The sequence below is a fragment of the Panthera onca genome, chromosome D2, assembly GCF_046562875.1.
Source record: "Panthera onca isolate mPanOnc1 chromosome D2, mPanOnc1 haplotype 2, whole genome shotgun sequence".
NCBI classification, from domain to species: Eukaryota; Metazoa; Chordata; class Mammalia; order Carnivora; family Felidae; genus Panthera; species Panthera onca.
Window position 1 is genome coordinate 42,918,176 of NC_138349.1, and position 13,527 is coordinate 42,931,702.

The 13,527-nt window shown below is 42.6% G+C and overlaps 1 pseudogene; it reads left to right on the top strand.

The window, feature by feature from the left end:
* The first annotated feature begins 8,442 nt into the window (after positions 1–8,442).
* On the top strand, positions 8,443–8,796 carry LOC132684591 (large ribosomal subunit protein eL34 pseudogene; annotated as a pseudogene).
* The last annotated feature ends 4,731 nt before the right edge of the window (positions 8,797–13,527 follow it).

Consider the following 13,527-nt stretch of genomic DNA (forward strand, 5'->3'; position numbering starts at 1 on the left):
ATCAGTTTAACCTGAGTGTGTCTTTTAGAGACTAGCATGTTTTCTGGTGTAGACCCTGACTCAGGAAAACATTCTTCTGGGGGACGGGAAAACCAGGCTGTCGGCTTTCTGACCTCGGTTTCTGGTGAGCTTAATGGAGTAAATCCACTCACCCTTAGGAGGGTCACAGGTGAGTGCTGCTCCATCTGCCGGGCTGTGGCACTCTGGGAGCCACTCAGCTGGCATGCCCCAGCTCCTCCTGGAGACATTCAGCCCACCCATCCCTGTGCATTGGCACCAACACACCTGTTTCTTGGGATAGCTGTGTGCCCCTTTCTTCCCCTCCTTCTTCCTAGTCCTGATCACTAGCTGTCCCTCATACCCCCACTGTACTTCCCCACACCCAAAGTCTACAGAAACATCCGAGAATCTGTCCCTGACTCCCAACAGCCCCTGCAGATCACCAACTCTGCCCCCATCATCCTCAGTCTCCTCTTTCTCTGCTCTGGAAGTCAGGGCTGATAGACAAAGTTGAGCTGAGGAGATAAGACTAACACGGGCCAAACAACCACAGGCCATACCCGCCAGAGAGCTCCAGAGGAGGGTGCCCTTCCTCAAGGAAGCTAACGCAGATTCTGCCAGCATCTACCATTTAATGGAAAATACAAAGGAACAAAGACTTTCCGGCCACTGATGAATACGAGTACACTGTCAGGCCAGTCTGGAGCTCCTGGGATGGACTTCTTCTCACCTCCCTGAGCAGGCCCTGGACCACGCACATGGATCCCTCTCTGGGCAGGTTACAGAACCAGCTCGTACAACAACTGCAGAGACCAAGCCAGGCTCCAGGGGACAGAGAGCCTGGCTGGAGGCCAGGGCCCCCTCTTCTGGACCTTCTGGTTTCTACTGAGGGGGGAAGTGCAGATGACACAGATAGAACATGGACGGCCAGTCAGCTCTGTCCCCTGCATTGCCTGGCCAGGCCCTTGGATCCCCACTGGATCCCTCAGGGCCCCTCTCTGGTGCTTCTGACGGTCAATGTGGAGGTCTGCTCTGGGCTGCCGGTCAGTCAGTCACTGGGGAGCAGCCTCGGGAGCCTCTGAGATGGACCCGCCCTTCCCCAGCCTCAGCAGTGAAGATGCCTGCTCACTCTTCAAACTCGGGTCACACGTCCCTTGCCAGGCAACTGTATCTCCCTCTCCATTTATTTTATAGAGGGTTCCATTATACACCTTACCTCCCCATGCTGCCCCTCTCTCCACATGGGTGAGGGCCTCTGGGGTGGGCTCATTCTTTAGTCATTGCTGCAACGTCAGTGACCAGAAGAGGGCCTGGCAGGCCATTGAGTAAGTATACCTGGACATCAGTGGTGTCCCACCTCGCTGGTGCAGCCATTCATGCAATGTGGTCCATGGAACTGGAGCTAAAGATGTTCCAGCAGCAAAGGGGGATGATACTTGTTTCTTTTCTTTCAGCTAGCCAGCCACTGTGCCTGCACCACTTATTGAATACACCTTTCTGTTTCCACTACAATGAGCTACCAACTGGGTTATATATTCTATTCTCATGGGTGCTGCAATGCATTTCCGGGTTTTCTAATTAACTGTTCCAGTGATCCATTTATCTCTGCCTATGGCAATGTCATACTGATTTGATTATAGGGGTTCTAGAATATGTATTCTTGTTTCTTTCTTTCTTTCTTTCTTTCTTTCTTTCTTTCTTCCTCCTTTCCTTTCCTTTCCTTTCCTTTCCTCTTCTCTTCTCTTCTCTTCTCTTCTCTTCTCTTCTCTTCTCTTCTCTTCTTTTCTTTTCTTTTCTTTTCAAGTAGGCTTCATGCTCAGCATGGAACCCAACACAGGCCTGAACTCACAACCCTTTAGATCAAGATCCGAGCTGAGATCAAGAGTCTAGTGCCCAACCAACCGAGCCACCCAGGTGCCCCTATTCTTGTGTATTTCTTGACTGCTCTTGGGCATTTACTCTTCCAGATAAACTCTTAGGGTTATTTTATTAAATAGTTCTCCATCCAAAGACAATAATTATCATTTGAGATGGTTGGAATTGCTTTCAATGGAAAATACTGATTTTTTTTAAATTGACATTTATTGGGGCGCCTGGGTGGCTCAGTCGGTTAAGCGTCCGACTTCGGCTCAGGTCGTGATCTCGCGGTCCGTGAGTTCAAGCCCCGCGTCAGGCTCTGTGCTGACTGCTCAGAGTCTGGAGCCTGTTTTGGATTCTGTGTCTCCCTCTCTCTCTGACCCTCCCCCATTCATGCTCTGTCTCTCTCTGTCTCAAAAATAAATAAATGTTAAAAAAAAAAATAAAAAATAAATAAATAAATTGACATTTATTTTTTAGTTTCCCATCATTATTATGCTTTTCCATTCGGTCAGATCTTATTTTCTGTGTTTCACTGAGATCTTATAGTTTGTCTAAAATATAACTTATGTAATTTTCTTGTGAAATTAATTTATAAAGATTCCTGTTGCTAAAGGAGACAAAAGCCACAGATTTTGGTATGTCTAGGTTGATTGAACAAACTTCCCAGATTCACCTATTCCAGATTTTTTTTTTTTTACTAGGGTCTCTTCAGTTGTCCAGTTATCTGAGAAATAGGTGATTTCACTTCTTGTTACCAGATGTCATATCAGTTATTTCATTTCCTCATTTTCTCTGCTTGAGTGTCCTAAACAATATTAAGTAATAATGACAACAGTTGGGATCTGTCTCTAGGTCCTGATTTTAATTGCAACCGTGGCACGTGGCATCACGGGGGACTCGCTCTGCACCCACAGCCCTGAGGCCGCTCAGAGCCCCACCTGCTGGCCCCTTCCACCCCCAGAGGAGCAAAAGGCGCCCATCCAGATGCACCGCCAGCACGCGAAGCCGGCCTGGGCATTCCGAGGGGCACCCCGCGAGCAAGGACTACCTGCGCAGACCCAGAGGTCCCACTCCTGTCCATCTCCAGACTCCCCGCCCGCAATCAGAGGCAGCCCTCCGGGGAGGCCGTGCACCGTGGCTTGGGCCTCATCACCACCTCAGGGTGCTGCGGAGGCCCCACGTTAGCCAGACCCACGCCTCTGCCCAACCTTAGCGACCCCAGGCCCTCACAGGCTGCCTTTGTGGGTAAACAAGGCGAGCAGGTGCCTTAGAGCAGTGACAATCCTGCTAGAGAGGCTTTGCTGCCTGAACCACCGCAACAGAAACAAATTCACACATAGTTTTTATAACCCAAGGGATTGGCTGTAAAATGTCATCTTCAGGAAGAAACACATGCAAACAGAAATTCTTGGAAAAAGAAGAAGAAAAAAAAAAAAAGAACAAGGAGAGGCCGTGTCTTGCCAGATATAAATAAAATATGTACCAGAAAATTACTGTAATAAAATACTGTGGGACTAGCAGAAGGATAAATAAACAGATGAGTGGAACAGAAACCAGAACAGAGACCAGAAACAGAATCACACATCTAGTCATTTATATGTGGCAGGGCTACACTTTTAAACTCTGGAAAAAGGATAGATTTTTCAATAAATGACATAGTTAAACATTTAAATAGGTGATTTTGACCCATTTTAAGAAGAGATGTCCCATGGCGCCTAGGTGGCTCAGTCAGTTAACCATCCTACTATTGATTTTGGCCCCCATCATGATCTTATGGTTTGTAAAATTGAGCTTCACATCAGATTCAGTGCTGACAGCTCAGAGCCTGCTTGGGATTCTCTCTCTCTGTCTCTCTCTCTCTGTCTCTCTTTGCCCCTCTCCTGCTTGCTCTCTCTCACACAAAATAAATAAATAAACCTAAAAAAAAAAAAAGATGTCACTTTCACAAAAATCTCAGAGCAAATCTTAGAGCAAAGATTTAATGCTTTTAAAAAGTCAGTCATGGAGTACCTGGCTGTCTCAGTTGGTGGAGCGTATAACTCTTGATCTCAGGATTGTGGGTTCAAGCCCCATGTTGGGTGTAGAGATTACTTAAAAATAAAATCTTAAAATGAAATCAGCCATAACAAAACAGCAAAACTAAACAGCCAAGAAAATATGCAAGAATATATATTTCTTAAGATTTTTTTTTTAAGTAATCTCTACACCCAACAGGTGGCTTGAACTCACCACAGAGATGAAGTCATATCTATCAACTGAGCCAGCCAGGTGCCCCAATGTAAGTATATTTTCATAATCTTATAGACCTTTCCCAGACATTTCAGGAAAAATAAAGACACATAGGAAAATATTGACATATTTGTCTACATACAAATGTAAATTTTATCGGGGCGCTTTGGTGGCTCAATTGGTTAAGCTTCCAGCTCTTGGTTTTGGCTCAGGTCGCGATCTCAAGGTTTGATTCATGTGTTTGAGCTCTGCCTCAGGCTCTGCACTGACAGGGTGGAGCCTGCTTGGAATTCTCTCTCTCTCCCTCTTTCCCAATCTCCTGCTCATGCTCTCTCTTTCAAAATAAATAAATAAATAATTTTTAATGTAAACATTATCTATGGAAAAATGCAATAAACCAAGTTAAAAGGCAAATAAAAAGCCAGTAAAGGGGTGCCTGAGTGGCTCAGTCAGTTAAGCGTCCAACTTCCGCTCAGGTCATGATCTCATGGTTTGGTTCCTGAGTTTGAGCCCTGACATGGTCTCTGTGCTGACAGCTCAGAGCCAGGAGCCTGCTTGGATTCCCTCTCTCTGCCCTTCCCCCACTCGCACCCTGTCTCTCTCTCTCTCTCTCTCAAAAATAAATAAACATTAAAATTTTTTTTAATTAAAAAAAAAGCCAGGAAAAAGCATTTATGACATGTATGAGAGAAAAGGGAGTTGATGTTACTAATATTTAAGTCCTAACAAAAATAAATGAACATCCCAATAGATATCTGGACAAAACACATAATATGGCCAATTCATAAAAGAAATATACATGGCCAATAAGGAAACAAAAAGCACTACACCTCCTAATAAAGAAATGAGCATTAAAAAAGCAATGATCAGACTTACAAGTCTTCAGGAGCTTTCCACTTCTAGTTAGTAGTGGTGGCTTCTATTAGACTAATTGTCCACTGATAACAATTATGAATTCTGGACAAAATATAACGGTTTACAAACCAACTGTTTGAAAGAATTCAAGAGCAACCAAAAGTGGGCAGAAACTGAAGGGCATATGATCCTTGAAAAAAAGGGAGGAACGTGGAGTGAGATCCCCATTTACCCAACTTTTCTCCCAGGTCACTCAGTCCCTGCAGTGTAGGACTCAGCCGGGTGGGGGTGTGGGGGTAGGTGTGGGTGGAGTGGAGGTGGGGATAGATCTCAAGCAAAAAGAGGCCAACATACCCAGCTGAGGAATCAGAGGTCAAGGCCTCAGAGCATCTAAAATTGAGGGGACAATCCCAGAAACAAAGATGTACCAGAGGAAGAACCCCAAGATCTGTGTACAAACTCCTCTGAAATCCTTGGCTGACTCCTACTGCACATGTATAGGGCAAGACTCCAAGGAATCCAGAGGAAGGTGAAAGCTGAATGGAAATTTCAACCGCTGTCCAATGCTAGAGAAACAAAAGTTTGGAGCTCAAATCCTGTCAAGTTAGAGAAGCCTGGTAAACATTCTGGCTTTCCGTTGAAACGCCGGAAGGGCCACACCTTAAAAGTAAGGACCACTTCCTGGAATTAAGGACTACATCCTAGGACTAAGGGCAAAATTGAAATAGACCCACTCTAAAAAAGTCTAAAACCAAGCCTTCAGGATCAAAATGATCTGCCTGTGGTTTAAGTTCCTCCAAGAATAACACTTGACATTTGTAAGTGGAAGATCATGAAATTTAGAGTCTTTAAATTGTATGATCCAAAATATTCAGAAGCCATTAAGAATTTGCTGGCCATGCTGAAAAGCAGGAAAATGTGACTCATAATATAGAGGGAAATGGTCACTGGGAGCAGACCAACAGATGATAAAGGTATTGACAGTAGCAGACAAGGATTTAAAAATAAGTATTCCAGGGGCACCTAGGTGGCTCAGTCGGTTAGGCATCCAACTATGATTTCAGTTCAGGTCATGATCTCATGGTCTGTGGGTTCGAGCCCCACATTGAGCTCTGAGCTGACAGTGGGAAGCCTGCTTGGGATTGTATCTCCCTCTCTCTTTGCCCCTCCCCCCACTAAATAAATAAACTTTAAAGGAAAGTACATTGAAGAATGTATAAAAAAGATAAACATAAAAAGTAAAGAAATGGGAATTTCAGGAGAGATGTGGAAATTCCACAAAAGAAACCAAGTGTAAATTCTAAAACTAAGCATAAACAATATCTGAAATACTTTGTTGCAGAATTTCAGTGACTTGATAAATTAAGTTTGCATATTATAATTTTTAGAGCAATCACTAAAATACAAATGCAAAGAGCTGTAGGTAAAATGCCATAAAGGAGATGAAATACAATACTAAAAAAAATGCTTGCAATGCTTACAATACTAAAAAATCCTCAGTTGACCCAAAAGAACCCAAGAGAAGTGACACAAAGAACAAATAGGACAAATAATAAACAATAAGATGGAATACTTAAACTCAACCATATAAAAATTACACTAAATAAAAATTATTAAATCCAATTAATTTAAAAGGCAAAGGGTGAAAGGTGGGGGTAGTGAAGGTAGTCAAAATGTACCAACTCATCCACTCGCAAGATGAATAAGTTCTCTGGATGTAATGTACAACATGGTGACTGGTTAACACTACTGTATTGTATATTTGCAAGTTGCTAAGAGAGTACATCTTAAAAGTTCTCACTACAATAAAAAAATGTATAACTGTGTGAGGTGATGGATGTTAACTTATTGTGCTGATCATTTCACAATATATACATAGATCAAATCGTGATGTTGCACACCTTAAACTAATACAATGTTATATGTCAATTATTTCTCAATAGAACTGGGAAAACATTAAAAGGCAGAGAGTTCATCTTGGACAATAAAGCAAAACACAACTATCTGTTGTTTATACATAAACTGAAAACAAAATGGAAGCACTGTATCTAAAACACTAATCATTTAAAAAAAAAAACACCTGATAAGGCTCTACTATGATCAAATTAGATTTAAGGCAAGGAGAACTACCATAGATATGGAGTGACATTTCATTATCATTCTTTTTTTTTTTTTTTTTTTTTTTTTTTTGAGAGAGAGAGCATTTGAGCAGATGTCAGGGGCAGAGAGAGAGAGGGGGAGAGAGAATCTCAAGCAGGCTCCACACTATCAAAGCAGAGTCAGGCATGGGGCTCAATCCCATGAAGCATGAGATCATGACCTAAGCCAAAATCAAGAGTCTGACGCTCAACCCACTGAGCCACCCAGGCGCCCCAGACATTTCATTATCATTCTAAACAATTTGATTCCAATCAGCTTTATTTGCAGTAGCATAACCACAGTTCTTTCTTCTCATCTCCATCTATTTAATTCCAGGTACCTTAAACCCATCAAGCTTGGTGGGAGAGTCTTGTGGGCTGAATTGTGCCACCCCCCACCCCAAATTCATGTGTTCAAGTCCTAATCCTCAGAACCTCAGAATATTTGGAAGTAAGGTCTTTTTTTAAAGTTCTATTTATTTAAGAAATCTCTACACCAGCATGAGCCTCGAACTTACAACCCTGAGATCAAGGGTCACATGCTACTCTGACTGAGTGAGCCAGGCATCCCAGAGATAGGGTCTTTAAAGAGATAGTTAAGGATAAATGAGGTCATTGGGGTGGACTCTACTCCAGTATGGCTAGTGTCTTTATAAGAAGAGACAATTAGAGGGGGCCTGGGTAGCTCAGTTGGATAAGGGGCTGACTCTTGATTTTGGCTCAGGTCATGATCTACGGTTCATGGGGTTGAGCCCTGCACTATTCTCCTACTGAGTGTAGAGTCGGCTTGGGATTCTCTTTCTCTCTCAAAATAAGTAAATAAACATTAAAAAGAAGAAGAAGAAGAGGCAATTAGGACATAGACACATGCAAAGACCTCATGAAGACAAAGGGGAGAAGATAGTCCCTCTACAAGCCAAAGGAGGAGGCCTCAGGATGGAACTAAGACTGCCAAAACTTTCTCTTCCCTTCCATTCCTGCTTACAATAAATTAGTTCATTATTTCCTGAGTATATCATTTTCTTGAAGTATCGTGTAATATGCAGTCAACACCAACCAACACAAGCTACTAACATATTTTTTTTAGGCTCTTCTGGAGCTACAAGCTACAAGCTTATCAGGTCACAAGCTTACTAGGTTCATTATCTACCTTCCGAGTAATTGCAGGTGATGGTTTTGTCAACTGTATCAATATGAAACAGCTTCCAAAGTCAGCTTTCTTGCTCCATGAGTTGATCCCTAAGTCAAAGCCACAAGAGTCAGGTTTTTGTTGAGGCATGCTTCATCTCCCAGCATCAGTTTCTGGGTCGATCATAGTATGCTAACTCTCTTCTGGGGGCAGCATCCATAGGCATTCAGAATGGTGGCGCATTTGACACATCATTGTAGGCTGTCCTACAATACAACCTCTAACAAAACTAGCCTGTCCTAAACCCCTGGTAATAAAGCCATTTGCCTTTATACCAGGTAGGTTGGGAAAGCACCAAAATCTACGTGTGGCACGCACCCAGGCTGACTTGGAGGAGTTTGTGTTGTGAGGTCTACAGTTCTTATGAACTTATGAGGTTGCCTAGAACTAAAAAAACATGTCGGCAGGGCCTAGGGTGACTCCTTGCGTGCTGAGTGTGTTTGTGACAGGATCAAGTGTGCTTTCCTTATTGAAGATGTTGTGAAAGTGTTGAAGGCACAAGCTCAGAGTCAGAAAGCTAAATAAAAAAATGAAGCTTTGTTGAGTAATAAAAAAAAGGCAACAAAAACAAAAGTACACTAGATTATGTCAAAATCTTTTTTTAAATTTCTTTAATGTTTTATTCATTTTTGTTCATTCAAAACATTTGAATAAATGTTTTTATTCATTTGATTCATTGGTGGCGTGCACGAGAGAGAGAGAGAGAGAGAGAGAGAGTCTGACTTTCTTTCTGAGAGGGGCAGAGAGAGAGGGAGACAGAGGATCCAAAGTGGGCTTCATGCTGACAGCAGAGAGCCCAGATGCAGGGCTCGAACTCACAAATCAGAGATCATGACCTGAGTTGAAGTCAAACATTTAACCAACTGAGCCAGCCAGGTGCCCCGATTATGTCAAAATCTTAATGATATAAGATAACAAAAGTTTATTTCTTGTTCATGTTGTGTATCTATTGCTAGTTGCCAGATCCCTTTCACTTGACTTTCTCACTCTAGGATTTAGGCTGATGGGACCGTCACAATCTTGAACATTGCCAGACTCACAAGCAGAGGAATTGTTCTGAAAGGTGACAAATTGGCGACCAGATGCTTTGGTCCTGAAGTGGCACACGTCATCTGATCATAACTGATTGGCCAGAACTAGTCATGTGTTCCCCACTAAAGCACAAGGGGGTAAGAAGTGCAAACAGGCAGGTGCCCTGAAGGTAGAGAGTAGGAAATATTTGGTCAACAGCATCATCCAACTGCATATAAACTGTATAATCAAATGTACTTTAGGTCTGGTGAATAGAGGCCCAACTTTACTAGAGTTGCAGCCCCTGGTAAGCCTATTTGCAGACTTAAGAGGCCCCTGATGAACTTCAACAGCACAAGTGCATACTACGCACCTTCTTCCTAGTCTTTCACCAAAAACCTGTGGTGATTTTGCCAGGAAACTGTGCCAGGTAGAGAGGATTCCCCCCAAACTTTCAGTTACAATTGACCCTCACTCTGAGATAGAACTGATTCCTTAATACTCAGACCACCAACTTGGTCCACTAATCATGGCCTTAATAGCACCAGGTGACAATTGAAGATTTGACCAGTGTCAACGGCAGGTCCTATGAGGCAGCAGACATCAGGGTCATTTCCCCAAGGCCTGACTGCCATGGAGCTGCTCCAGGATTTAAAGAGTGTTTATTGTAATAGGAAACGCCAAGTAGAAACCACTGGAGTATCCCTCCAGGCTAAGGAGGTAATGAAAAAGGAAATTGACTCCCTGACTCCTAATGTTTGAGGTCGTTGGAGTTGGGTTTGCCTTGTCTCCTGCACTTGAGCAGTTGTTCCCATGTATCATGAAGGATGTATAAAACTAGGGGAAGAGAATCAGTGAGAAGCCAGCAGAACCTCAGATAAAAGGGGAGCAGAGCCAGTGGTACCTGAGGATGGTCAATGACCGGAGACCAAATCCAGAGCATATTCCAGAAAACTCTTTGTGTGGAAAAAGTGGGAAAACTAATCAAGAGCAATAGAAAGAGGAGTGACTGGGGCACCTGGGTGGCTCAGTCAGTTGAGCGTCTGACTTCGGCTCAGGTCACGATCTCGCGGTTTGTGAGTTGGAGCCCCACTTGGGGCTCTGTGCTGACAGCTCAGAGCCTGGAGCCTGCTTCAGATTCTGTGTCTCTGTCTCTCTCTGTCCCTCCCCCACTCATGCTCTGTCTCTCAAATAAATAAACATTAAAAAATTAAAAAAAAAAAAAAAGAAAGAGGAGTCACTTCACAAAGTTAAAAAATAAAATAAAATAAAATGTTTAAAAAAATAAAATAAAATGTGGAAGGACAGGGGAGTCAGAGTCTTCTCAGGAAATGAGTCTCCTTCTGTAACTGAAAAACCACCTTATATAACCCAATGCATGACAACTCCTTACCAAAATATCTCAATTTTCCCAACTTTTATTCATCATGAATATGTAAAACTTTTGAGACATAGAAGAAATAGTTATGTCTGTGTTCATCTAGTTTATTAATTTAACTACTCGTATTTGAAACCATGTATTTTACAAAGTAATATTTCCATCTATAAGTGTTTGGGTTTTTTTATTCCACATTTTGTGAAACAACCCCAGTGTTTTTATGTCCCTTATAGCCTCTTGTTGAGTCACCCAACGGGTTTCTTGAAAAACTCATTTCTCGAGAACAAGCAAAAGCCTTGAGAATTCCAATTCCCTACTTGCCATCAAAAACGTCTCAAGGAAATAAGTTTTCATATGGTACATTTATCATAGGTGGAAATGGGGACCTGCTTGACCCCCCTGTGGAGGTGTGAGGCTGGTGTAACACCCAGGGAACCTTCAAAGCACTGTCTACTAAAGGGTGGGAAAAACAAATGTCCCTGGGACTTGTGACATGGTCACAACAGATTAGGTTATGGACAAAGGATCCATATTGGTTGCTTAGGTTAAAAATAAGGAGGAGATTTGGGGGGAGGGAGCCAAGATGGCGGAACAGCATGGAAGTTTTTTTGTGTGTCTCGTGTCCATGAAATACAGCCAGACCAACACTAAACCATCCTACACACCTAGAAAAATGATTGGAGGATTAACACAACATCTGCACAACCTGAACCACAGAATTCAGCAGGTACGTGGCACAGAGAGGTGAACTTGGGGAGAGAGAAGCTGCCGGTGGGCAGGGAGCCACTTTTGCAGGTGGAGAGAGGACTGGGGGAAGGGGGAGAATACAGGAAAAGCACCCCTCCCAAAAAGCAGCTGGAGAGAAAGTGGAAATTGGAAACAGCCGCAGGGACTAAACTAAAAAGGGAGAAAGGAGAAGGTTTAAATTCCATTAAGACTGTAAACAAGGGGAGCGCAAAGGATGCAACTCCACAGCTCAATACCTGGCAGTGCTCTGGTGGGAAGGGCGAATCCCCAGGAACAGAGTGGGGTCTGGGAGGTTCTCAGGCCACACAGGGAAAAGTGGTTCCACTGCTGGAAGGACATTTGGTAGAGACTGTTGAAGCCACCTAGTCCCAGCAGACCCCCGAAAATGGCCACATTCACTGGAGCTGAACAACATCGTTAAGGGTGAAGCCTGGTGCCAGATGTGTGTTGTGATTTCCCATAATCCCTGAAACACTGCTGCTACACTGTCTTGCGAACTTTTTCTGGGACGGGCTGACACCTGGCCACAGTCTCCGGGCACCGGCAACAGCAGGGTCCAGTGGGCGTTCCTGGGTGCAGCTGACATTCGGCCGTTGCTCATTCAGCCACTGCTCATTTGGCCACTGTTCAGTGAGACCCTCCCTCAGAGGGGCGGAACGGGTCAAAGCCGCAGTCCTTCAGACGTTAAGGGGCTGGGGAAAACAGGCACATCTGAGACAAACTTGGGAGAGAGGTACTGCCTGGGGCCTGGTCACGGAGAGTGGAAAGGCAGGGAGTGGACGAGAGCTGGACAGAGGACCAGTACACGATTGCTGATCTGGAAGAACAGACTGGGTGGCTGGGTGACTCCATTTTCACCGCTCCCACGCATGCGCATACGCACCTACAAGCACTGCAACAATTCACCCCAGTAGGCTAGCAGCACCATCTAGTGGAGAGCAGAGCCGTTACACTGAGCCCCGCCCAACTGGGCCAAATTCGCTCTTTAAGAGCTCATGTCTCACCACCGGCTTAATTTATGGACTATAAAGAGCTACATAGACTGACTTCTAGGGGAAAACAAAGCAATTTCAGTCCTACTTCAATCTGTTAGCAGGTTCATCTATTCAATTTTCTTTCTTTCTTTTTTTCTTTTTTCTTTTTCTCTTTTACAATTCTTTTCTTTTTCTTGAATAAAAACCAAAAATTCGTTTTAATGTTCAATTTTTATTAAGAATATCTTTCTTTAATTTTTATTACTATGTTTTTTTACTTTTATGCAAATTTTTTCAAATTCTATTTTACTTCCATCAATTTATTTTAGTCTATGACAATGTATTCACTTTTCCAAATTTTCAAACGATTTCTTTTTTTCCTCTTTTTTATCTTTTTTCTCTTTTTCATTTCTTTTTTCTTAAATACAGAAAAACGAAAAATTCATATTTATTTTTAATTTTTATTAAAAATATTTTTCTTTAAGTTTTTTCTACTATATTCTTTACTTTTGTGTATATTTTTTCAAATTCTATTTAACCCCATCATCTCACTTTAGTCTACTTCAGTGTATTCATTTTTTCAAATTCTCAAATGATTTCCTTCCCTCCCCTTTTTTTTTCTCTAATCTGTCAAACCACTTTCAACACCCAGACCAAAACACACCTAGGACCTAGCATCATTTGATTTGTGTGTGTGTGTGTGTGTGTTTAATTTTTAATTTTAATATTTTTTAATTTTAATTTTTTTAATTTCAATTTTTCTACCTCATTAATTCCTTTTCTCCCTTCAAAATGACAAAACGAAGGAATTCACCCCAAAAGAAAGAGCATGAAGAAACAACAGCCAGGGATTTAACCAACACAGATACAAGCAAGATGTCTGAACCAGAATTTAGAATCACGATAATAAGAATACTAGCTGGAGTCGAAAATAGATTAGAATCCCTTTCTGCAGAGATAAAAGAAGTAAAAAATAGCCAGAATGAAATTAAAAATGCTATAACTGAGCTGCAATCACGGATGGATGCAGTGGCGGCAAGGATGGACGAGGCAGAATAGAGAATCAGCAATACAGAGGACAAACTTATAGAGAATAACGAAGCAGAAAAAAAGAGGGAGATTAAGGCAAAAGAGCACGATTTAAGA